Raw genomic sequence first — 24,700 nt, 5'->3', positions numbered from 1 at the left:
TCTGTTTTGAAAACGTTTATGTGTTCTTAAACCAATTGTTAGCCTAGAATTACTATGTTATGCGCGCAGCAAACAAGTATAGACCAAATCGCCCAAATTGGAACAAAACATTTCATGTTTGTTTTGAAAATGGTTTGCTACTCGCAAGTAGGCTAAAATGCAGATTTTGCCACCCTTAAGTGGGCTTTTAGAGAAGATGATTTTGCCACTATCTAGTGGGCTTAAAAAACTCACAGTTTTAATGCTTTATTCCAATTTAGGTGATTCAACCTCCATCCACAGGCATTCAAGCAGTTATATCACATAAGCAGCTAGCCTCATGGTAATCATGCTATCATGGCAACATTCACACGCATGCGGGATGGTAAAGCATAACTACTTACATTGTACTCCGTGCCAAAACAGTAAACTAGTTAGCAAATATGCATGTCCTAGTCCATGTTAAAATGACTAATGCATCGCATACAAAAATGTAATTAGAAAAGGCTCGGTTAACCTAAATATGGCATATGAGATGCAACCAATTGATTCATGTATTCAATTTGGAATTTGAAAATACGAATGCAGTTAGCATGATGTACCGAGCCTAATGCATGCAATACAAATGCATGAATGCACGCATGCATAGCATAAGGTATGCTAATTTCAAAAATGTCCTAATCTACCATCATAAGCAGGTAAATAAAAGGGAAGAAAGAAATGGGGATTGGAAGACATACACACACTCACCCACACTTATTACAGATTTGCCCTCACTTGGAGGGCCCAAATAAATATTACAGTCCCAAATAATAAACAAATAAAATTATTACAGAATTCTTAATTAATTAAAAGGAAGGACGCAAAAGAAAGAAGAGGGTGGCCACAGCCTCTGCCTCGGGATGCGCAGATGATGCATGCGCGGAACTTGGCTCGCCCGAAAAACCCGTACCGTACCCCTGCTACTTCTGTTTGTACTGCCTTATCTCTCTGAAAATTGCCCAAGTTCTGGAGCAGGTTCCTTACACACTGAAGAGCACCACCAGCTAGACAGAATTCCTACCAGCACTCCAGAATTTCCATCGGCTGTTGAATTGATAATCGGCACTTAAAATATTGCCGGCCGGCACTGAATTCTGCCGGTCGGCAGAAACTTCCTGCAGAGACAGTTTTGACAGCAAACAGAGAATAGACAGTGCATGGCATGGGGTTTTCAGGCATATGTAAGCATGGTCATACTTCCTATCATGTTTTGAACTCAAGGAAGCATGTCCCTCGATCCTCGAACCATCAATGGTGCATGGTGGCTCAAAGAATCAAATTTGCCATTTGATATAAAGATGCATGCAACAAACAAAATGAAAACCGAAGCCTTATCAAGTTGGAGTCAAAGACCCCCGTGACCGAGAATCGAGGCACATTACATCACTTGAAGTATGAATGTTCCTTGATTCCCACATTTGGTTTGACACCCCAAACCAAGTAAATGCAATGCATGTTATGCAAACATGGCTCAAAATGCAACATGATACCAAGATGTAAAGCACAACAAGCATTATGCAACCAACATGACAAATGTATAATGCCAAGCATACAAGGTACAAATATGATGCAAACATGGACCAATTTGAGAATGGGATTAACATGCTACGAGGCTTAATGAAGCAACCATGCGACAAACATGGAACAAGCATGCAATGGGGCCTTAAGCCATAAAGGGACAGACCTTAATCCGCCCCAAAACAGTGGCCAAAAGATGTCTAAAAGGTGGGCCAATATCTCATGCTAACAAGCAAACTAATGGTCCCAAGTTTAAGGCACAAAAAAGACATTTTACCCCCACCAACATGACCTCTCATGGCATGATTAAAACAAGTAAAAACAGAATTTTACAGACCAAGATAGGACTCGAAATCCTCCTAATATGGCAGCTAAGGTGACTCCCAAGAGGCATGTGCACCAAGGCTCATTCCTAAGCATAAGAGGGTACACCCTCAAGGCATAAAAGAGGTCATGCATGCACACATACAAACATGATTCTTGGACTAAAATGTGGTCCTAAATGATGTTAAATCATGAGGGTGACCACAATCATGCATGCTAGAAGTCAACATGCTCAAAGCTTTCAAGCCAAAATACATAACACCCATAACAAACATGTCAAGCATGACCAAATGGATAACCAACAGACTTTAAGCATGGAAAAATAATACTAAAAGCTTCATGGAACTAAGCCAGCACACACAAGAATCATGGCCTAATCATGAGGTGCACTTCTAAGCAAAATGGAGCAATACAAAGCAAGTACTACAAGCATGCAAGGAGGCACAAATCCGGCCCAAAACAGAGGTTACATATGACCTAAAACACCTAAAAAACTTCTGAAATGAGGCCAAGAATGATCAAGCACACATGCTACCCTTTTAAGCCAAAAAGCAAGGAAACAAAACAATGAAGGGAGAGGGGTGTCCCTCTCCTATGCAAGAATTCAAACCACCTTTTTTAACACTGAAAATCAACTGTTTTTTTAGTGGTGAAAGGACCAAAACACTGAAGTGAACAAAGCCTTACCAAAGAGGCACCAAAATGGACCAAACAAGGCCTAGAAGGGTGAGTTTGCACTCAAACCACAAAATGACCTTAATGAAAGTTCTAAAGCATGAAAATACAAGCCCTTTTTATGTTATACACAAGAGCTAAAACAGCAAGCAAGATAGGTAAAAAACTATTGCAAGTTTGGGGAATATAAAGCAAGATGCTCACCCTTGAAGAACTTTTGAAGAACAAATGGTCTAGCCCTCTTCTTTTGATCAAAACCAGTCCAAAAACTCAAGAATCAACCCCCCAAGTTCCTCAATCTCGGAGTAAGGTGTAATAGTGTGTGTAATGGTGCAAAAGTAAGGTAAAATCCACCTTTAGGCCAAGGAAACACACACAAAGGAGGGGAGAGAGGGAGATATAGAGATAGAGTGTATCTATATCTCAAAGCTCTGGTTTTTGGTTCCAAAATTCTAACCTAGATCAAAGAGGAAGACCCTCCCTCTTATAAGACTCCCTCTTGCAAAGCTTATACAACAAGCTTGCTTAGAGGGAGATCCCTCCATACACGTGTATGGAGGGAGGCAGAGTTGGTGCCAGCTATCACAGCTGGCACAAAATATCTCCATAAAGTGGATGAACAGTGGTCGGCTGCCCAAAAATGTCATTTCGACAAAAAAGAGTGCCGACCGGCAACAAAATATGCCGACCGGCAATAAAATGTGCCGACCGGCAACAACAAGTGCCGATGGCAGCAAATGACCAGCCGGTGGCCTCTAGCCATTGCCGGTGGTGTGTGGGGATGCCTCACAAGGCATTCCCTGCCCTTCCAAGGCAAAACACAAGTGTTCGGTGTGAAACCAGACACTAAACAGTCAAGTTTGGAGATCCTGAGGCAGGGCGCGCGAGCCGAGACTTCCGGGAACTCCAAACGAACACAAACATGGATAATCATCGAGTGTTCAAACGGTGACGTCCAAGTCTTGAGGACGGTAAAAAATGGGGTGTCTACAGATGCGTCCTTCGGGACTCTTCTTGCCTCGGCTCTTCTCGTCCGACTTCCCTAGAACGTCGGTGAGAGTGCCTTCCGCTCCTGATGTGCTGAGGGGCTTCGGGGATTGTCTTCCTTCCACCCTTCTGGGTAGTAATTTCTGGCATCGGCGTATCTTGCAGCGGGTTTGGTGGCTGCATAACATTGTTCTGTATCATAAAGTTGACGACCGACTGTAGGTCCGCCAACTTGTTTGCCAATTCCTTTACTTCATCATCCTTTCGTAGGCACCTATCCCTCCATACCTGGAGGTTATCTTCATTATAATACCTGCTTTGGTCTGCCTTCTTCGAAGTGTTGCCTTCCCGGCCGATGTCTTTCCCTCTGTGTCCCTGGTCTTGAGTTTCCGCATTGTGGTCATCTCCTGTGACTTCAAGGTCAATCGGCCTCTCACTCCCAGCAGGAGCGTTGTCCCTTATCTTTTCCCTCTGCCCGTCACTAGCCATCTATTCGTCTATCTTTCCCATAGACGGCGCCAAATTGTGTGAGTAATTTTCTGACCACACTGCCCGCTTAGTAATCAGCTGGAGAGCACCGGCAGAATAGATGGCTTTGACTAACCTGAAACAGAAAGAAAAGTCTCCGACGGTGGTTCTTCCACCCGGGGGCACTCCGACGATCAAGTCAGTATATCTCTCAAAGATAATCAAGTGCTAAACTCAATGCTCAAAAGATAAATTGCGTACCTTAGACCCACGGGGGTGCCTCTATTTTATAGTTTTCTCCATTCTAGTCCTACTAGAAACTGGACTTCTATGGACTCCAATTTAGTGCTTACTTTGGATTCCTCAACAGATAAGGATATACTCCCTAAGAGCTTTATCCTTATCTTGGCTAAGTCTCCTTTTTACTCTAGGACTCTTGTTCCTTTCAGTTTATCTCGGATTCTGACATATTCGGAGATAACCTCGGCCACTCCGAGATTACCTCGGCATAACAACCAGGACACGTGGCACCTCGGCTGACACGTCGGCGTCACCTTGGCCACGTATTGGTACTCAGAAAATATATCCCCACAGTATTGATAAATCTTAAACTTTCCATCTCTACTCTCCCTAAATCTAGACGTCTAACAAAGGCATCAAAAAATCTTTGACCGGCACCACACCAATGCCCTAAAAACTCGTCTCATCTTCTTTTACAAGTCATCAGATCGAATCTAGACAATTTGATTATCATGAAATATAATCTCATTTTCATAGCAAAAATCGATTTCCAAGTAATCAAGTGGCACTTGTCAATGCTCACTCTAATCCATAAACTAATTGATTGTTAAAATAAAAGAAGAGATAATATACTACTAACCCATTAACTAATGGATCATGAAAAAAAAAATTGCAGAAGAAATCGGCTCAGTGGGTAATCCATTTTTGTTATTAGAATATTTAAAGTTTTTTTTTTTTAATTTTAATCATTTTATTATTATTTTTAAATCTAATGGTCCAAAAATAAGACGCATAACATCTGTTTAACGGGTGAGTATTGCTAAAAATAAAATGATTTTTTTTTTTTTTGTTACTTCACTATCTTCCCAATCCAACATATCCTTAAGGCTATATTTGTTTGGACGAGTTGGATAAGGGAGAATTGTAATCTATCGAACTATTAATCGTTAGATATATAGTCTCTGAACTATTTGGTTGGAAATAATGTGTATCTCACGCTTGTTTTCTCATGGATTGGATGTTTGCAAATAGCTATTTTATTGAATCCAATGCTTGATTGAAATATTATAAAAAAAGATAAATGCTGAGACTATTTTATTCTTTTCAATTCTCTACTAAGTAATAACAATACTAATATGTCTTTAATATTTTAATTTTTTTGGCAAGATTAAATAAAAATATGTTTTATTTTATTTTTTAAAAAATAAATAAATTTATTTTTTAAATTAAATAAATTGAATAAATAAAACATCAATAAAAATTTATGTTATTTTTTAAATAAAATTATTTTTAAAATAATGAAATTAAATAAAATACCAACAAAAAATTAAAATAAAACATCAATAAAAATTAAATAAATTTATTTTATTTTATTTTATTTTATTTTTTTATTGAGATTTTTATATATTATTTTATTTTACTAAATACAATATATAATGAAATCAAATACTTTGAGAGCAAATGTGTCATTTTATAATTTAATGGAATTACAATCCCACCATCCCTACCACACATCTCCCTAAGACACAATAATCCAACATATATGAAATTCATAGTTTGGTGAGACTCCTAATCCGGCTTACAAATTCTCAACAAAACAATGGACTCCGTGATGGATTGGACAGGGAGTCCAATCCCACTCTCCAATAATGTGTTTGGGATCCACCTAAAAATGTAACATATGTTTCAGCATTTTTTTGCCTTGAGTGATTTCTTTTTAAAATTTATGTCAATTTTTTTTGACTTGTTTTTTTGGTTTGTCCAGTGTTAAAATAAATCTCAAATAGTGATCTTATGAACTATTTGGTCATCCATTTTTTTTATGAATCCAAAGGTCTCATTCTAGTGTAAATTACATAAATGACCAAGTATAAAACACTCGTGTGTTATGTATTGAGAGATAAATATAAATTTTCGGAACATAACATTTTAAAAAAATTCTTTAATGTACTTTTTTCAAACGTAACTCCAAAAATATAACACTCCAATATAACATATTAAAACTTCATTTAGTGTACTTTTCTTAAACGTAAGAATATAATATTCTAAAAAAACTCCTTAATGTACTTTTATCAAACGTAATAATCTAAAAAAAATTTCATAGTGTGTTTTTTCCATACGTAACACTCTAATTAATGTAATACACAAAAATTCCTTAATTTACTTTTTTTTTTAACGTAGCACTCTAATGTAAAACCAGAAAATCATACTAACAGAACTATAGATTTTCACGCTCAACAATCAACCCTTCAACCACTAATCCCCCACAAAAAGAATCTTCCACACCTCACCTTTCCATTCTCATTCCAAAAACAAATCAAAAAATTAAAAAAATGAATCACAAAAGGACATTCACTTAAACTCAATTGGCACCAAATCAAATAAATTTAACTTTTTAAAACAAAGGGACTAATTGGTTCCAAAAAAAAAAAAAACTCTTAGGACTATATGGATCAACATTATCTCATATAGAATTTATGAGTAAATTTTCCTAAATTGTTTTTTAAAAATAATTCACTGAAGATTAAAAACAAAAAGCCAACTGCTTTTGGCTCTTTTATTTTTTTGTCTTTAAGATTTTTATTTTGAATTTTAATTTTTTATTTTTTACCTTATTATCCGTCCAATTGAGTAGAATCCAAAAATATAAATTTTTTAGAAAATTACAAAAAAAAATCCTAAGATTTGACCTTAATAACAAATAAAACCTCACATTTTCAATTGTATCAGTTGAAATCCTGATTATTATTATTATTATTATTTTAAATAAACTCAATGCCAACGATCCGTTAAATAAACTAGCAGAAATTTTGTTTGTAACACGCGTGTCACTTTATATAAACAGAGATGAACGGATGGTTAGGATTATATAAATGGAGATGACCAGGTGGTTAGAATTGTATATAATTTTAAACTGTAGGATTTAAATTGATACAATTACAATGTGGGATTTTATTTGTTATTGAAGTCAAAATTTTGGATTTTTTTTTGTAATTTTTCCTAAAATTTTATAACAATTTTTACACAAATTCACTAAAAAAAAAACAATGTAAAAGTTATGAGGACATTACTATACAAGTTTAAAAATTAGACTCAATTTTCAAGTCTAATTATAAAAATTACATATCGTTAGACCTAGAAAATGAGTTTAAAAGGCGGACTTGTATATCCATTTCCATAAGAATGCATATCACCTATCCCAATGAATTGAACTTTTCGTGTCCCATCATCGAACTCAGATTTTTTTTTTAAAAATAGCAAATTACACTAATGATCCCTATAATTTGGGACTTGTATCATTTTGGTTCATGACTTTTCAATTGTGATGCATTTGATCATGAATTTTGAATCTCGTTCTAAATAAGAACAATTGAAGATACTATTGGCAAAATAGTCAATTTGATAAAATATAAATTAGTTTGACAAAAATAAATATTAAAAAAATATTTTTAAATTTTTAAAAATTATTTCTACACACCAAAGATAAAATTATATAAAAATGATAAATCTTTTACATTTTTATTATTTTTATTTTTTTACCAAATTAATTTTTAATATATGTTTAGATGATGATCATGTAATGAGCGGTTGTATTTGTTGATGTTTTCGGATGATTACCATGTAATAGATAGTTATATTTGTTGTTAACAGATATTTTTGGATGGTTATCATGTAATGGATGGTTATTGAACTTTTAATGTGTAATAAATATGTTTAATATACAAAATATTTTTAATTTTAGATTTCTTGATTTAATGGATTAGTTTAATAAGGATCTCAAATATTTCACCATGTTTGACTTTTGAAAACATAAAAACTAATATAACAAAATAAAGATATCAAAAAACATTATTTAAAAAAATTATTTCTACTCTGTCAAAAGATAAAATTATATAAATATGATGTGTTTTTAATTTTTTTTCACCAATTTAATTTTTAATTTCTTAAACAAATTGAAAATAGATTGTAAAAACCAAACTAAACACAACTTTATAACCAATAAAGTTATAACATTATTCATTAAAAAAAAGACTATTACATTTCAAACATACATACAAGTTAACCACCACAAAATAAATTGTCTAACGACCTTGTCCTTAAAATAGACCATTTGTAAAGGAAATATCTTTGATTGTTCTTATTTAAAACAAGATTCAAAATTCAGAATCAAATGTATTACAATTAAACACAAGCCCCTAAAAGGACTAATTCGCCCTTAAAAAAATTAAACCCCAACCATACAATATATATATACTAGTTTAAAAAAGCCCCGTGCTGTTGTTACAGTATGTTTAAGTTTTATATTTTGATAATTTTTTAAAAATTTCAACTATTGTTTTATGAAATTGAATAAAATAAATCATTAGACATATCATAAAATTATGTGGTATATGTATCATTTTTTGATGATGTAGACTCCAATTCTATTACCATATCATTTTGGGTGAATTTATGAGTCTTTAACATTTCTTCCAAATTTATAAAAAAAAAAATTATGGTGTATAGTTTTTCGCAACAGATAAATATAAAACAAATACTAAGATAATTCTCCCTTCTAAAAAAATTACTAAGATAATTCACTGAACTAATAAAAACGTATAAGAAAATACATACATTTATATATATATAAATGACTAATTTTATTAATACATAAATCATACTCGTATAACAAATGATCAATTTTATTAATAAGTAAATCATTAAGTAAATTAACAATTTTTAATGATATGAAAAATATTTTTCAGTTAACCATTTTGTTAATAAATAAATCATTAAGTCAATTAACAATTTTTAATGATATGATAAATATTTTTTAATAAATAGTTTTGATAATTTATTATTGCATAGAAGAATAGTTTTTTTTTTTTTTCCTGAGCATTGTGTTAAATTAAAATTTATAACAAATAATAGTTGTAATTTTTAGTATTATAAAACCGATTCATTTTTCAAATAAACCTTACGAGTGTATTTGTAATTTGTTGAAAAATAAAAGATTTATATTTCATAATTGACCAAGAATGTTTGCGTAATTACAAAAAAAAACTTTCACTTAACATATAGACCACCATTAGTAAATTATTGAAAATGAAAGGACAAAATCGAAAACAAAAGATGAACCTCAAGCAGGTAAATAGTTCTTATATATATATATATATTAGTTTACACAGGCCTGTGCAAGGCACAGACTATTATTACAGTATATTTAAATTTTATATTTTAATAATTTTTTTTTTAATTTTAAATTTCGACTACTGTTTTATGAAATTGAAAAGAATAAATCATTAAATATATGATATAATTATGTGGTATGTATCATTTTTTTATTTGTTATACACCCAATGATGTCTATCCTAATTCTATTACAATATCATTTTGAGTGAATTTATGAGTTTTTAACATTTCTTTCGAATTTATAAATAAAAAAAAAAACCAAAAACAAAATCATGGTGTGCAACTTTTCTCAACAGATAAATATAAAACAAATACTAAGATAATTCTCCCGTCTAAAAAAAATTACTAAGATAAAAGACTAAACTAATAAAGGAGCAGAAGAAAATACATTCATATAATGACTAATTTTATTAATAAATAAATCATACTCGCATAATAAATGATTAATTTTATTCATAAGTAATTAACAATATTTGATGATATGAAAAATATTTTTCAATTAACCATTTTGTTAATAAATAAATCATTAAGTCAATTAACAAATTTTCATGATATGAGAAATATTTTTTAATAAAAAATTTTGGTAATTTATTATTGTATAGGAGAATAGTTTTTTTTCCTTGGGTATTGTGTTAAATTAAAATTTATAATAAACAATAATTGTAATTTCTAATATTATAGGACTGATTCATATTTTAAACAAATTTTATGAGTGTATTTGTAATTTATTGAAAAGTAAATATTTATGTTTCATAACTGACCAAGAATATTTGCATAATTACAAAAAAAACCTATTTCATAATTGACCAAGAATGTTTATGTAATTAAAAAAAAAAAACTTGTTGCATAATTAACAAAGAATGTTTGTATAATTATGAAAAAAAAACTTTTACTCAACATATAAGCAATCATTAGTAAATTATTTAAAATGAAAGAACAAAATAGGATAAAAAAAAAAAAAAAGAGGAGCCATGGAGAAGAAAGAGCTTCTTGTATATATAGATATAGACAGGATTTCAAAAATCAGATGGCAATTCAGTGTTTCAATCCAACTGTAACTATAACTCCAACTTATCATCAATTTTACAAAACCTAAACAACACAAATTCACGCTAACTAGAATTCTATGATATATATACTCTAGATTCTCCCCTGATACTTTTGTATCCGATCCACCATGGATTTCAAAAAGAGCAACAAGAAAACAAAAACAAACCATGAAAACACCGATGAACCAACAACTGCTATGATAGAGAGCCTACCTCTTGATATAGCCATCGACATACTTTCAAGGCTACCCATAACCTCTCTCATTCGATTGCGACTCGCAAGTTGAACCTTTCAAATATTATCAAACTATCCTCATCTCGCTGAACTTCAATATTACCGGACATCGAAGAACAACCCGTGTCTGATGTTCCATAGTTATGATCCAATCCGCAAGCAGCTTTGCTTTGCGGAACTCTCTGATCACAACAATCAGATTGTGAGAAAACTCAGCACGCCTTTCTCTGATGTGTTGTTGCCTCAGGTCAACATAATAGGTTCTTGTAATGGTTTGTGATGCTTATCAGACAATGTAAATGGCGATACAATGTATATATGCAATCCTTTTACAAGGGAATTCAAAGAGCTGCCAAGAACAATACAGTTTGGGGAGCAAAAGGTCGTGTTTGGATTTGGGTTCGATCATGTGAGTCATGTGTACAAGGTCGTTAAAGTGATTTACAATTGGAAAAGACATAACAAAAACCCGCCTTCCCCCTATTTTAGAATCCATAATTACCGTGCACGATCAGAGGTCTTCGTATACAGTAGTTGGAGTCCTGGTTGGAGAAGTCTCGGACGGGTACGTTTACCTTACCAGCTCGAGCAACAATCATCAGAAGCACTGGTGAATGGAAGACTTCATTGGTTGACTTTGCGGCATAAATGTGAAAGTCGTTATGCACGGAGCATAGTATCTTTCGATTTAGGTGATGAAAAGTTTAGGGAGGTCCTGAGACCGGGTGGGCAAGAAAGGTGTGACTATCATTTGACAGTGCTAAGAAAATGTCTTTCCGCAGCATTTTGTAATTACGAGGATTTGGAGATTTGGGTTATGAGAGAGTACGATGTGCAAGAGTCGTGGATCAAGGAGTTCAACATTGGAACTAGTTCTGTGCCTCGGGTGGCGTTGAAACCAGAATTGAAGCAATCGTATGCGATTTGGAGGAAGATTTCGCAGGGGAGACCTGCTCAAGTTCTCTGTCTTTTAAAGAATGGCAGTGTTTTGGTACAGTATAGAGGTAGAGTTTTGGTGTCTTATGATCCAGAGAGTGGAAAATTTGAGAAGCTAATGTTTCAGGGGATGCCAGAACTGTTTCAAACAATTGTTCATTTTGGCAGCCTAGCTTAATTCAGTTGATACTCCTATCATTGTTTTTGCTCTTTATTAAAAAATATATAATTTGAGTTTTCTTAAGCATTGCTTTGTATGAATTCTCAATGATTCATCCATGGTTTTCAATATTGGCCAATTTGCATCGCATAATTGATCCTATTTAGTTATACTAGGGTGTGCTATTAAATTTGTAAAATATAAAATTTGATTTTGAATTAGTAATATATGTAGTGCTTGTTGATCAAGTGGTGAGCCTATTATTTTTCAAACTTAAGATCTTAGGTTCAAATCTTGTGCACTTCACTTTATAATTTTTCTTTTTCTTTTTTGATATAAAAGCATCCACTTGGCAAAAGGAGAGAGTAGGCTTCAAGAGACTAAAGTGAGTTGTTCACATGTATAATAGTATAGAAGATGCATATCCCAAATACATATAGTCGATTCACAAGGCAATTCACAGCCGATGAGGGTGAGTGAAAGAGTTTTACTACGTATGTAGCGAATACAATGAGTCTGCTCGCTCAAGTCTTAACACAATCCTTTGTAACAAAAGCTTTCAATACTATAAAACTGAAATAAGCTGATATATAACCAGGATTCAACAAATAGAAAATTGGGTCAAAATAGACCCAAATGCAAATAACACTTTGGACCTAGCAACATTAGTGACCGTTGTCAATAATGGATAATAAGCATAATGGAGATTGAATTTGAGACACATCCACAATAAATCTGATCATATTGGATTCACAACTGTTTATGTAGTTCCAGTGCAACTCTGCCTAGACAAGCATGACATTCTGTGTGTGTTTTGAAGATATCAAAAGAATGACATTAGTTTCCCAAATCAGATCATGAGTGTATTGAACTTCCTATGAACTCCATAGAATTGTCACATTTACAAGTCAACTTAGCAAACATGGAGGGTTAGAGCATGATTTGGAGCAGAAGAACAGAGTAGCATTGTTTTTGTACAAGGCAAACTCAACAGAACAAAAAAGTGATAGTCTCTACTTTCTTAGGTTACATACCAGTAGGAGTATTCATCCAATTGAGGCTGCCCACATGAGCAAACAACAGTACGAAACCAATTTGGCATCCCCTAAACTATGATCCAATCCTTGAATGTGTCGCTCACTGGATCATAATTAATCAGCCAAATGAAGTCAAAGAAACAATTAGGAATTAGGATGAAAAACATAAAACTCATTGGAAATCAGTGGTGGATGCAAGGCTACCAAGAAATTTTCTTGCCTATTTCAGAAAATGACTCTCTTGCAGTGTTCCATATAGTCAAAGCCTAATTCATGAGATAGCAATTGGCAAATATAAGAAAGTTTCAATGAACCCTATGATTAGTAAGTAGTAGTTCAGTCTTTTGCATATAGCCTGGGGATATCCGAGTTAGCAGAAGCAGAGGTATAGGAAGTGATCTGGGCTAGTTAATGGAGGCTTGGGATTCATGATAAGTGGAAGTAGAAGAACAAAATGTGTGATTCACCTAATGATGATTGGGGGAAACTAAGGAAAAATGTGCCACTCTAGGTTTGGCCTGGTCTGGGTATTTGGATTAATTTGGCCATCCCAAATCCAATCCTAGAAACATTCGAACCCGAGACCCGACCATTACGCCATTATATATGGCTTTAAAGTGAACTTGAGCTGATATGTTAATATTTTGTAAACTTTCCACTGATGTGTTTTCTCTTAGTAGTATCAATTCAAATCCCAATCCTGTTTTAAAATGTAACTAGGGGGTGGAAAAAATGGTGATGTAAGGTACATATTATCCCTATGAGTGGAAGTAGATGGAGTATGACATCTTTTGTTGATTTCATTTTTCACTAGCTTGACTTCCACTGACTTGTGCTTCGCTAGCTTGACTTCACCCAACCGTACTGTGTGGGTTGAGAAACATGGCTAGTGTGAAAGCAATGTCAGGTACATAAGTCCTGTAATTGTAAGTTATTGTAGTGTTTAATTATGAGCTATTGTGGTGGTGGAACTAATAAATAGTCAAATCAAAGTTGGTTTTGTTCTACTATGATGTTTGATTTTGTCCCAAAGTAGTGTTGTATGTGATCTGTTCTTTGATTATGACTAAAGTGATTTTTGATTATAATGCATATTAGTTTTAGTACTTTGATCAATGACTGAAATTTATTATATACTAGCGTATGCCCGTGCCTGAAGGCACGGTGTAAATAATATTGGGATTAGAATATAATTGTAATCCCAACCCTTCAATATAAAAACACTTTCACGAGGCAAACTAATAAATAGACAAATATCATTGTATATGAGCCAATATGCAAAAACATTTTGATGAACACTGTGATATTGTTTTTTGCACATAAACTGCTTCATACAGACAACATAAATGCTTCACTAAAACAATGAATAGAACTCACTTGAGAAGATGGGATGCTATCAGCAACTCAAGCTCTCCACCCCATACATAAGGTTTTCGAATTCTTTCCACATACGCATCAAAGTCTCCTTCAATGAACCTAAAACCCATGAAGAGAATGAATAAACACTTGCATTCAAATTTAACCATGTGCAATAACACTACCTATACACTTATCAAAAAGCTCACCATTCAGTCTCTTTCCGCCTCGTTAAGACTTCATCCAGAACCTACAAATCACAATAACTAATGTACTTCAAAAAAAATAAAAATCAAGTTAAACCATACCTACTGTTTTCAATGTGTTTGATGGAGGAAGTCTTGAATTGCAGCAAAGGAAAAGGTTGTACACAACTAAATTATCAATCTCAAGGGAAAAGGTTGATTTAAAGGCTTGATTTGAACTCACCTAAAGAAGCAAGCAGCTGGCAGTTAACAGAATCAAGTGGTCTACCACGTCCCTTTTTGGAAGAAGAGGACTCAGAAAAAGAAGAAAAAGAAGGAAAGGGAGGTGAGAAAGAAAAACCTGGTGGTGGTGATGATATAGATGGCAGTTTCAAGTTACCATCTGATTCATACTTTCGTGGCCTCCCTTTCTTCTTCACAAAGAAAATATAAAAAATCTATATCCAGATTCTTTGTAAAAAATCTATATATAAATAAAAAAATCTATACAATCTATATCTAAATAAAATCTATACAATCTATATCCAAAACTAATCCATATTCTTCTGCATTATCTCAAATAAAATAAAAATATACTCACAAATAAAAATTCAAAAAGCAAACTCTTTGCTTGGCAATTCAACAACAAACTCTAACTAACTTAATTCCCCCATGATTTACAAATCAATATAGCCCCAAAACCCCCATTTACTTTGTCCAAAAACCCAAATCACCCATTCAGATTCATTTTGCTTCAAAGCTTGAACTGAAAATTCTGAATACTTCTGAAAATTCTAAATAAAATTGGAATATTTGTTAAGCAATACATGACCATAAGCAAAATATCCAACCAACACCTTGCCACAACAAAAACAAAATTTATCACAGCTTACCAATCCTCACTCCCAAAGAAAGAAAGAAAAAACAATAGAAAAACACAAAAAAACCCCAATAAATATAAAAAAAACTTCATATCAGTATTTCAAAAGTGTTTAGCAAACTCATAAGTGTTTAGAATTAGAATGCACCAGAAACAACAATAATGCCTTTGTGTGATTTTTTTTTTTCTTTTTTTGGTTGATAAATAATGCCTTTCATTGTGAATGTAACATTTGATGTTTGAGGTTTTTATATTGGTACAAAACTTGGACAATGCACTATTGTTATGAGATTCAATTTGTCCTGTTTTTGTTTTGAAACAAAACAGCATGGTGAAGGACCTTTGGTAAAACATCTTACATTTTTTCTCTACTCTTTCATTCTCTTCAACACCGCACCTCATTACCAAATTCTGGATACTAATCTTAAAATGCAAACTCCCATAGAGAGAGTGAGAATATTTTACAGAGCAACAATATGAAAGTAATTTAAAAACCCAAGTACTCCATTTCAGCCTTTATCTCATCCACTCAGCCAAAGAAAATGCACTTTAAACTCTGGATACTAATCCTATGCTTGCTTGCCCTTGTTTACTTGCAGGGTTATAATAACAGAACAAAAACCAAACAAAGAAAAGATAACCCCGCTCTTGAAATCATAGAGAATGTTAAGCTCTTTGCGATATTCACGTCTTTCATAATGAGTGAGAATATTTTACAGAGCAACAACAACATGAAAGTAGTTAAAAAACCCAAGTACTCCATTTCAGTTTAAAAAATTCTTAGAATCTGAAACCAACAGATTCTGTAAATATTTAACCATATTTATAACTTGAGAAATATGAAATCCATCTATAAATACCAAATCTGAAATCCATCGATTAGCAGTAAACTTGAGAAATCTAACCATATTTATAACATCTAATAAACAAATCTGAAATCTAACCAAATCTGAAATCCATGTATTGACTAATTCATGAAAACATGGTACTTAATTAACTTTAGATAGTGGTAAATAAATGCAATAATTTGTGTACTTACAGCATCATAGACTTGATTTGCTCTGGTTTCCATGTTAGCAAAAACTCCTAGATACTTGATCCATTCTGCTCTCTGAGAAATGACAATATTAAATTGGCTATCTGATCCATCACCACCATGGTTACATAACTTCCTAGTAAATCATATGTTCATGCATACATCAAGTGGCAATGTACATTTGAATTGCTCATATCCAAATGTTAGAACTGCTTGATGATAGACAATTCATTTACTTCTAAATTGCAGTTAATGCACTCAACTGGTTAGAACTTAGAAGTCAGAACATAGCAAGTTTCAACTACAATACAACTAATCATAAAATTAATCACAAAAGATACACGGGAAACAAATATAACTACAGATATTAAACATTGGAGCTCGTTTCGTCCAAAATAAAAACAGATTATATAAAATAAGTATGCAACTAAAAGTACAAGACAACTAAAAGTAATTTACTCAATTATCATGATAAACAATAAGTATGCAACCCATTATATACAATCTAGAGCCAGCATTATGCATCCATGAGTTCAAATTTGTGTTTAAAGAGTAAGATAACAATTTCAATGGAGATAAGAGTCATGGACTAACCCATTGAATGGCCAAAAACATGGGCTTTTCTGCAACCCAAATGATCCATTAGGGCTATTGCATCTTTTTCCATGGTTCTTGTTCTGCACACAACAAAAATAAATTCTTTGAGGAGTACATCCACTATTCCAGCAGCTAGGAAACAATTTAAAACACCACCTCAACTGGTCCTCAAAGGCTAAAAGTTGTAATAGACTCAGATTCTACCTTTACCCATATCATAGTTTCAACAACAATAAAACTAATCATAAAATTAATCACAAAAGATACACGGGAAACAAATATAACTACAGATATTAAACATTGGAGCTCGTTTCGTCCAAAATAAAAACAGATTATATAAAATATGTATGCAACTAAAAGTATAAGACAACTAAAAGTAATTAACTCAATTATCATGATAAACAATAAGTATGCAACCCATTATATAAAATCTAGAGCCAGCATTATGCATCCATGAGTTCAAATTTGTGTTAAAGTATAGCGACCCTGGTCTTTTCTCTTTAGATTATTGTATCCGGACTTAGGCTCCGTAGATCCTGTCATTATTTATTGGTTGTTGTTGTCCTTTAATCTCTTTGTATTTGAAGTATAGGTTGTGTTGGGCGGGTCTGGTACAGGTTGGTTGAATTTTGATGCCAATAGGTGATGCCCAGATTTTGGCCTTCACGCTCGAGCGGCGGTTTTAACGCTCGAGCGGGCCCTTCGTTGTTGCTTCTCCGCTCGAGCGGGAGTTTTGACGCTCGAGCGGGATTTTCCATCTCCCAGTATTTTGCTCTGCAGTTCTTCCGCTCGAGCGGTAGTTTTTACGCTCGAGCGTGATCCCTTGTTTTTGCTCCTCCGCTCGAGCGGGGAGTTTGACGCTCGAGCGGGTGCAGCGCCTGCAAAACTTCTGAAAGGGTGCAATCGACGCTCGAGCGGCTTTCTTCACGCTCGAGCATGATTCTGTGTCTTACGCTCGAGCGGGGATTTCTACGCTCGAGCGTAGAGTCGACTACATCAGTCCGTGATTCCACTTTTCTGATCACTTTTTGACCTACTTTTCATCTCTTAACTTTTAAAAACCGCCCCTTGAGAGTTTCTCTCTCTACTCTTACCTTCTCTCCAAGATTTGATCTATTTCCGGTGGTCTTCTACCCTAGTTCCTTTGGAAGAAAGGTAGAGCTTCGCGAGAGCTTTGTTTTAATCTGAGAAACTTGGGATTTGGAGCACGTGGGTCTTTGGTCTTCATCTCCGTCTTCTCCATTCGGGTTATTTTCTTCGAGGTAGGGATTTCCTACTCCAATTTATAAGTTTTGTTCTAAGTTTTGGTATAATGATATGTTGGGGTTACTTTGATAATTTTGGGAGAAACCCTAGTTGTGTTAATTAATTAATTTGTATAATTAATTTAAGGGAATTGGGGAATTTGGTTAAATTCATGAAATTGGGAAGTTATTGGTTAAATGGTGTAGTTGGATAATGTAAATCACCCGCCTATTGAATTGATGGTATATTTATTTCCAAATCTAGAAATAACTGTTGTGGGCTATCGGTAGAGGATAGTCATGCTTGTTGTAGACACTGCATGTGGATTAGGGATAACTGAAACTAATCATTGATTAAGTCATCAATATTGACAGCTGAATTAATACAGACATTATGTGTATTGATTGTGTGTTGTATATGTTATGTGTATGCATACATTGTTTTGTGTGGGAGGAGATAGGGGATGTACTCCACGGTTTAGGGGAAGATAGGGGATGGACCTCTAAACCGGATTTTGTTTGGGAGGAGATAGGGGATGGACTCCATTAGCATCACTTTTATGTGTGCTTATTTTTATTGAAGTGTTTAATTGATACAGCACTAAAATGTGTATCAAACTGGAAGTATGAAGTGTTTTGATTTGAGCCTGAGTCTCAATTGTTTGTTGACATTGGAAGAATGTGAATATGATATATATAGTTCACTGTTGTAAGTTTGGCCAGATTCTGAGCCAGATTGATAATGTTGGAAAGTAAAACGTGTTTTAGACATTAGTGTCATGAGACTGGATAGTAATGTAATTGATTATCTTGGTTAACCATCTATTAAATACTAATGCTTTATTCAATGCTTATATTTGGTTTAGTATATTTCTACTGGGTTGTGGCTCACCCTTATGGGAACATCATTTTCAGGTCCAGGTGATAAGCTACCTCCCAGGACTTAGCTTGGAAGGATTTGGATTTTGAAGACTAGCTTTAGTTGTTTGCTTTTATTTGATGAATAATCAAGCCTAGGGCTTTATTTGTATTTGAGTTAGAACTCATATTTTGTGTCCAAGTGATGGCTTGGAAAGATGTAAGCCCATAGGGCATTTAATTTGATGTTACATGTAATGTTTTTATTTAGTAATACTCTGATGAATGAATGAATAAATTGTTTTCTTTAAATAATGCATGTCAATGATATACATATAATGGGTTTATTTTGAGGGCGTTACATAAAGAGTAAGATAACAATTTCAATGGAGATAAGAGTCATGGACTAACCCATTGAATGGCCAAAAACATGGGCTTTTCTCCAACCCAAATGATCCATTAGGGCTATTGCATCTTTTGCCATGGTTCTTGTTCTGCACACAACAAAAATAAATACTTTGAGAAGTACATCCACTATTCCAGCAGCTAGGAAACAATTTAAAACACCACCTCAACTGGTCCTCAAAGGCTAAAAGTTGTAATAGGCTCAGATTCTACCTTTACCCATATCATAGCTTCAACAACAATAAAACTAATCATAAAATTAATCACAAAAGATACACGGGAAACAAATATAACTACAGATATTAAACATTGGTGGGAAAATGTCCAGACAGACGACCGGATAGATTCAATCGCCCTTTTTAAAATTTAAAATTCAAAAAATATTTTCAAAATTCATAGCTAAATAAATTTTATTTTTTCAAAACTCAATATACAATTTCACAACCAAATCACAACTCTTAAAAAAAAAAAAAAAATCATAATACCAAAATTAAACCAACACACAACCTCAGTTTTCCCCCCTGTAGAGGTAACTTTGCTTGCCTCTTTCTCTTTCTCTTTCTCACTTTTGAGGGGTAATGGTCTGAAAAGCAAGAATGCATGGAAATAATTCGATTTTAGGCTTTATTTGGTTTAGTTTTTTAAATAAATTTTAAGTTACATTTAAAAAAATAAGTTGTTAAAAGAATTTAAAAAATTAAAAATTTATTTGGTTATGAATTTTAAAAATAAATTTGAGTTAATTTTAATTTTTTTATTTTATTTTTAATTGAATAGGTAAGTGTGAAAGAAAATTTAATTGATTGATATGTAGAATATAAAAAAATAAGAGAAAAAAGAGAAAAAAAATATTAATTGATTTATTAATAACAAAAAAAAGAGGTGAGAGAAAAGTAAGTTTTGAATTGCATTTTAAAAATTTATTAATCGAACAAACTTTTTTTTATTTTTTTGATTCAAATCATATTTTAAAAACTAAACCAAACAAATAGAAAGTGCAATATAATAGCTCTATCAAAAAACTGCTTTTTTAGACTATATGTAATTCTTTCATCATATTATTTTGTCTAATTAAATTTTAAATTTAGATAAAAAAAAATTGATTTGATATGAACTATTTTAATATTTTTTTAACAAATTTTTTTATTTTCTCACTCTATTTTTCAAAAAATTTGAATCAAATTTAATAAAAAAGATTATCTTTTTAAATATTTAATGTTGTCAAATTAAAACAAAAGATTTGATGAGTTTATATTTTGATAAAATAATGACTCTTCTTCAATTTGAACCATTGATGAAGGGGTTTGGTAATGATTTTTTAAGCATTTTTTTATCAAATTTAATTTGAAAAGAGAAAAAGAGAAAACGGGTGATTGTTGAAAAATAGAATTTGGTACACAATATAGTAAGGCCTAATATGAAAACTTGCTTTTAAATTATATCACCTCTCTAATTTTTTTTAATGTATTTTTAAAAAAATAAAAAAATTAACTTTTGACTAATTTTTCAAAACAACCATACGAAAGCAAATAAACAAAATTCACATTGAACTTTATTGGATTGTCGGACGGAGGTACTAAAGCTTGTTATTCAAAATTTCATTCGATTTGTTTATCTTTTAATAATAATAATTGCATTCTCAATTTTCAATCTATACTATAAAAAGGGTTCATATAATAAATTTAAAAGATAAATAAAAAAATATTGAAAATTTTAATGCATATTTACCTTTCAATCAAGATATTAATTTCTTATTTAAATTTCTCTTTGATCAATCAAATATTTAACCTTTACTTAAATTTAAAAAAATAAAATAATAAGAGACTAAAAACTTTTAATCATTTTTAATTTTTCATGACTTGAGGTTAAATTGAACAGCAATTGAAATTATTCTACCAAAGAAGAAGAAAATGAAGGCCTCAGAATTGCAGAAAAGTCAACAAGGCTTTTTAAAGCCATTCTGTCCCGAAAGATGGTGTTATTGTTTTTCTGATATCCTCAGTGGCCAAAACCATATCAACAAAGCAGATCAAAACTAATAGCAGAGAAGAGAGGAATACAAAACCATATCCTCAGTGTTATTGATCAAAACTATATATATATATATATATATCTGTTTTTTGAATTCCCAAATGGTAATAGCAGAAACTCAAACAACAGAGACACACCAAACATTTTATCAAACACTTAATAAGCAAGGAATATAGAACCAAATGATAGAAAATGGGTTGATTTTGCGAAACCCAAACCCAAACCCAAAATCAAAATCAAATTCGTGAAACCCAACCAACTCTTCATAAAAGGGTAAGAAAAATCAAATTCTCATATATTAATACAGAAAAATCAACAATACTCACAGGGCTGGTATGAAGATGAATGATTTTGCGAATCGTTCTTTTGATGATCGATTGATGATCTCTGTGGCTATGGGCTGGCATGTGAAGCGCCTCACCTCATGAGAACAAAAAATATGATCTTGAATCTCATGAAACCCAAAAAATCGAATCCGATCTCGAATCAAAACCCTCCTGAGATCGGTCTCCAACATCGTTCTGGTCATCGGGATTTGAAGAGAAATGTCCATCTCTGGCGATGTTGATGACTCTTTCGAATGTGGAAGCCATTCCTTTTGCAGTGGCTAATTGAAGGGGGTTGGGTCTACAGCAAGGGAATGGGTTCTGATGGAGAGAGAGAGAGAGAGAGGGAGGGTTGTGTGTTGAAACTTTGAAAATTGAAACAAAGAGAGATTTTGAGAAGAGAGGAACACGTGAGCTGAGAGACATTTTGAACCATTAGATCTTGATTGTAATTGATCTCAGCCCTTGGATTGAGTAAGACATTTTCAGCCCTTGGATTGAAGCAATCTAAAGGTCCAAATTTTGACACATATATATTTTCCATTTTTGAATTCAAAATAGCCCTTCTATTGTTATATAGACTAGCGTATGCCCGTGCCTGAAGGCACGGTGTAAATAATATTGGGATTAGAATATAATTGTAATCCCAACCCTTCAATATAAAAACACTTTCACGAGGCAAACTAATAAATAGACAAATGTCATTGTATATGAGCCAATATGCAAAAACACTTTGATGAACACTGTGATATTGTTTTTGCGCATAAACTGCTTCATACAGACAACATAAATGCTTCACTAAAACAATGAATAGAACTCACTTGAGAAGATGGGATGCCATCAGCAACTCAAGCTCTCCACCCCATACATAATGTTTTCGAATTGAATGGTGAGCTTTTTGATAAGTGTATAGGTAGTGTTATTGCACATGGTTAAATTTGAATGCAAGTGTTTATTCATTCTCTTCATGGGTTTTAGGTTCATTGAAGGAGACTTTGATGCGTATGGGGAAAGAATTCGAAAACCTTATGTATGGGGTGGAGAGCTTGAGTTGCTGATGGCATCCCATCTTCTCAAGTGAGTTCTATTCATTGTTTTAGTGAAGCATTTATGTTGTCTGTATGAAGCAGTTTATGTGCAAAAAACAATATCACAGTGTTCATCAAAGTGTTTTTGCATATTGGCTCATATACAATGATATTTGTCTATTTATTAGTTTGCCTCGTGAAAGTGTTTTTATATTGAAGGGTTGGGATTACAATTATATTCTAATCCCAATATTATTTACACCGTGCCTTCAGGCACGGGCATACGCTAGTCTATATAACAATAGAAGGGCTATTTTGAATTCAAAAACTGAAAATATATGTGTCAAAATTTGGACCTTTAGATTGCTTCAATCCAAGGGCTGAAAATGTCTTACTCAATCCAAGGGCTGAGATCAATTACAATCAAGATCTAATGGTTCAAAATGTCTCTCAGCTCACGTTCTCCTCTCTGGTGCATTCTAATTCTAAACACTTATGAGTTTGCTAAATACTTTTGAAATACTGATATGAAGTTTTTTTATATTTATTGGTTTTTTTTTGTGTTTTTCTATTGTTTTTTCTTTCTTTCTTTGGGAGTGAGGATTGGTAAGTTGTGATAAATTTTGTTTTTGTTGTGGCAAGGTGTTGGTTGGATATTTTGCTTATGGTCATGTATTGCTTAACAAATATTCCAATTTTATTTAGAATTTTCAGAAGTATTCAGAATTTTCAGTTCAAGCTTGGAAGCAAAATGAATCTGAATGGGTGATTTGGGTTTTTGGACAAAGTAAATGGGGGTTTTGGGGCTATATTGATTTGTAAATCATGGAGGAATTAAGTTAGTTAGAGTTTGTTGTTGAATTGCCAAGCAAAGAGTTTGCTTTTTGAATTTTTATTTGTGAGTATATTTTTATTTTATTTGAGATAATGCAGAAGAATATGGATTAGTTTTGGATATAGATTGTATAGATTTTATTTAGATATAGATTGTATAGATTTTTTTATTTATATATAGATTTTTTACAAAGAATCTGGATATAGATTTTTTATAAATTGTATAGATTTTTTATATTATCTTTGTGATGAAGAAAGGGAGGCCACGAAAGTATGAATCAGATGGTAACTTGAAACTGCCATCTATATCATCACCACCACCAGGTTTTTCTTTCTCACCTCATTTTCCTTCTTCTTCTTCTTCTTCTTCTTCTTCTTCTGAGTCCTCTTCTTCCAAAAGGGGTCGTTGTAGACCACTTGATTCTGTTAACTGCCAGCTGCTTGCTTCTTTAGGTGAGTTCAAATCAAGCCTTTAAATCAACCTTTTCCCTTGAGATTGATAATTTAGTTGTGTACAACCTTTTCCTTTGCTGCAATTCAAGACTTCCTCCATCAAACACATTGAAAACAGTAGGTATGGTTTAACTTGATTTTTATTTTTTTTGAAGTACATTAGTTATTGTGATTTGTAGGTTCTGGATGAAGTCTTAACGAGGCGGAAAGAGACTGAATGGTGAGCGTTTTGATAAGTGTATAGGTAGTGTTATTGCACATGGTTAAATTTGAATGCAAGTGTTTATTCATTCTCTTCATGGGTTTTAGGTTCATTGAAGGAGACTTTGATGCGTATGTGGAAAGAATTCGAAAACCTTATGTATGGGGTGGAGAGCTTGAGTTGCTGATGGCATCCCATCTTCTCAAGTGAGTTCTATTCATTGTTTTAGTGAAGCATTTATGTTGTCTGTATGAAGCAGTTTATGTGCAAAAAACAATATCACAGTGTTCATCAAAGTGTTTTTGCATATTGGCTCATATACAATGATATTTGTCTATTTATTAGTTTGCCTCGTGAAAGTGTTTTTATATTGAAGGGTTGGGATTACAATTATATTCTAATCCCAATATTATTTACACCGTGCCTTCAGGCACGGGCATACG

General features: G+C 33.0%; 1 long non-coding RNA gene, 1 other non-coding gene and 1 pseudogene across 2 annotated transcripts; 1 reads left to right on the top strand and 2 right to left on the bottom strand.

Moving 5' to 3' along the window:
• The first annotated feature begins 10,819 nt into the window (after window positions 1-10,819).
• LOC114315347 (F-box protein At3g07870 pseudogene) lies at window positions 10,820-11,803 on the top strand (annotated as a pseudogene).
• Window positions 11,804-16,250: 4,447 nt separating this feature from the next.
• Window positions 16,251-21,789, bottom strand: LOC145794817 (uncharacterized). The gene is made up of 3 exons (XR_014334756.1): window positions 21,741-21,789; window positions 19,390-19,472; window positions 16,251-16,354 (listed from the first exon to the last, which is right to left on the bottom strand). It is a non-coding gene; the product is annotated as an uncharacterized LOC145794817 (long non-coding RNA).
• Window positions 21,298-21,391, bottom strand: LOC114314539 (small nucleolar RNA SNORD96 family). Its single transcript, XR_003647498.2, has one exon. It is a non-coding gene; the product is annotated as a small nucleolar RNA SNORD96 family (small nucleolar RNA).
• Window positions 21,790-24,700: the final 2,911 nt, after the last annotated feature.

The sequence above is a fragment of the Camellia sinensis genome, chromosome 7, assembly GCF_055761805.1.
Source record: "Camellia sinensis isolate YWXY chromosome 7, ASM5576180v1, whole genome shotgun sequence".
Taxonomy (NCBI): domain Eukaryota; kingdom Viridiplantae; phylum Streptophyta; class Magnoliopsida; order Ericales; family Theaceae; genus Camellia; species Camellia sinensis.
The sequence above is the reverse complement of the archived record's forward strand: the minus strand, read 5'-3'. Positions and strand labels throughout refer to the sequence as shown.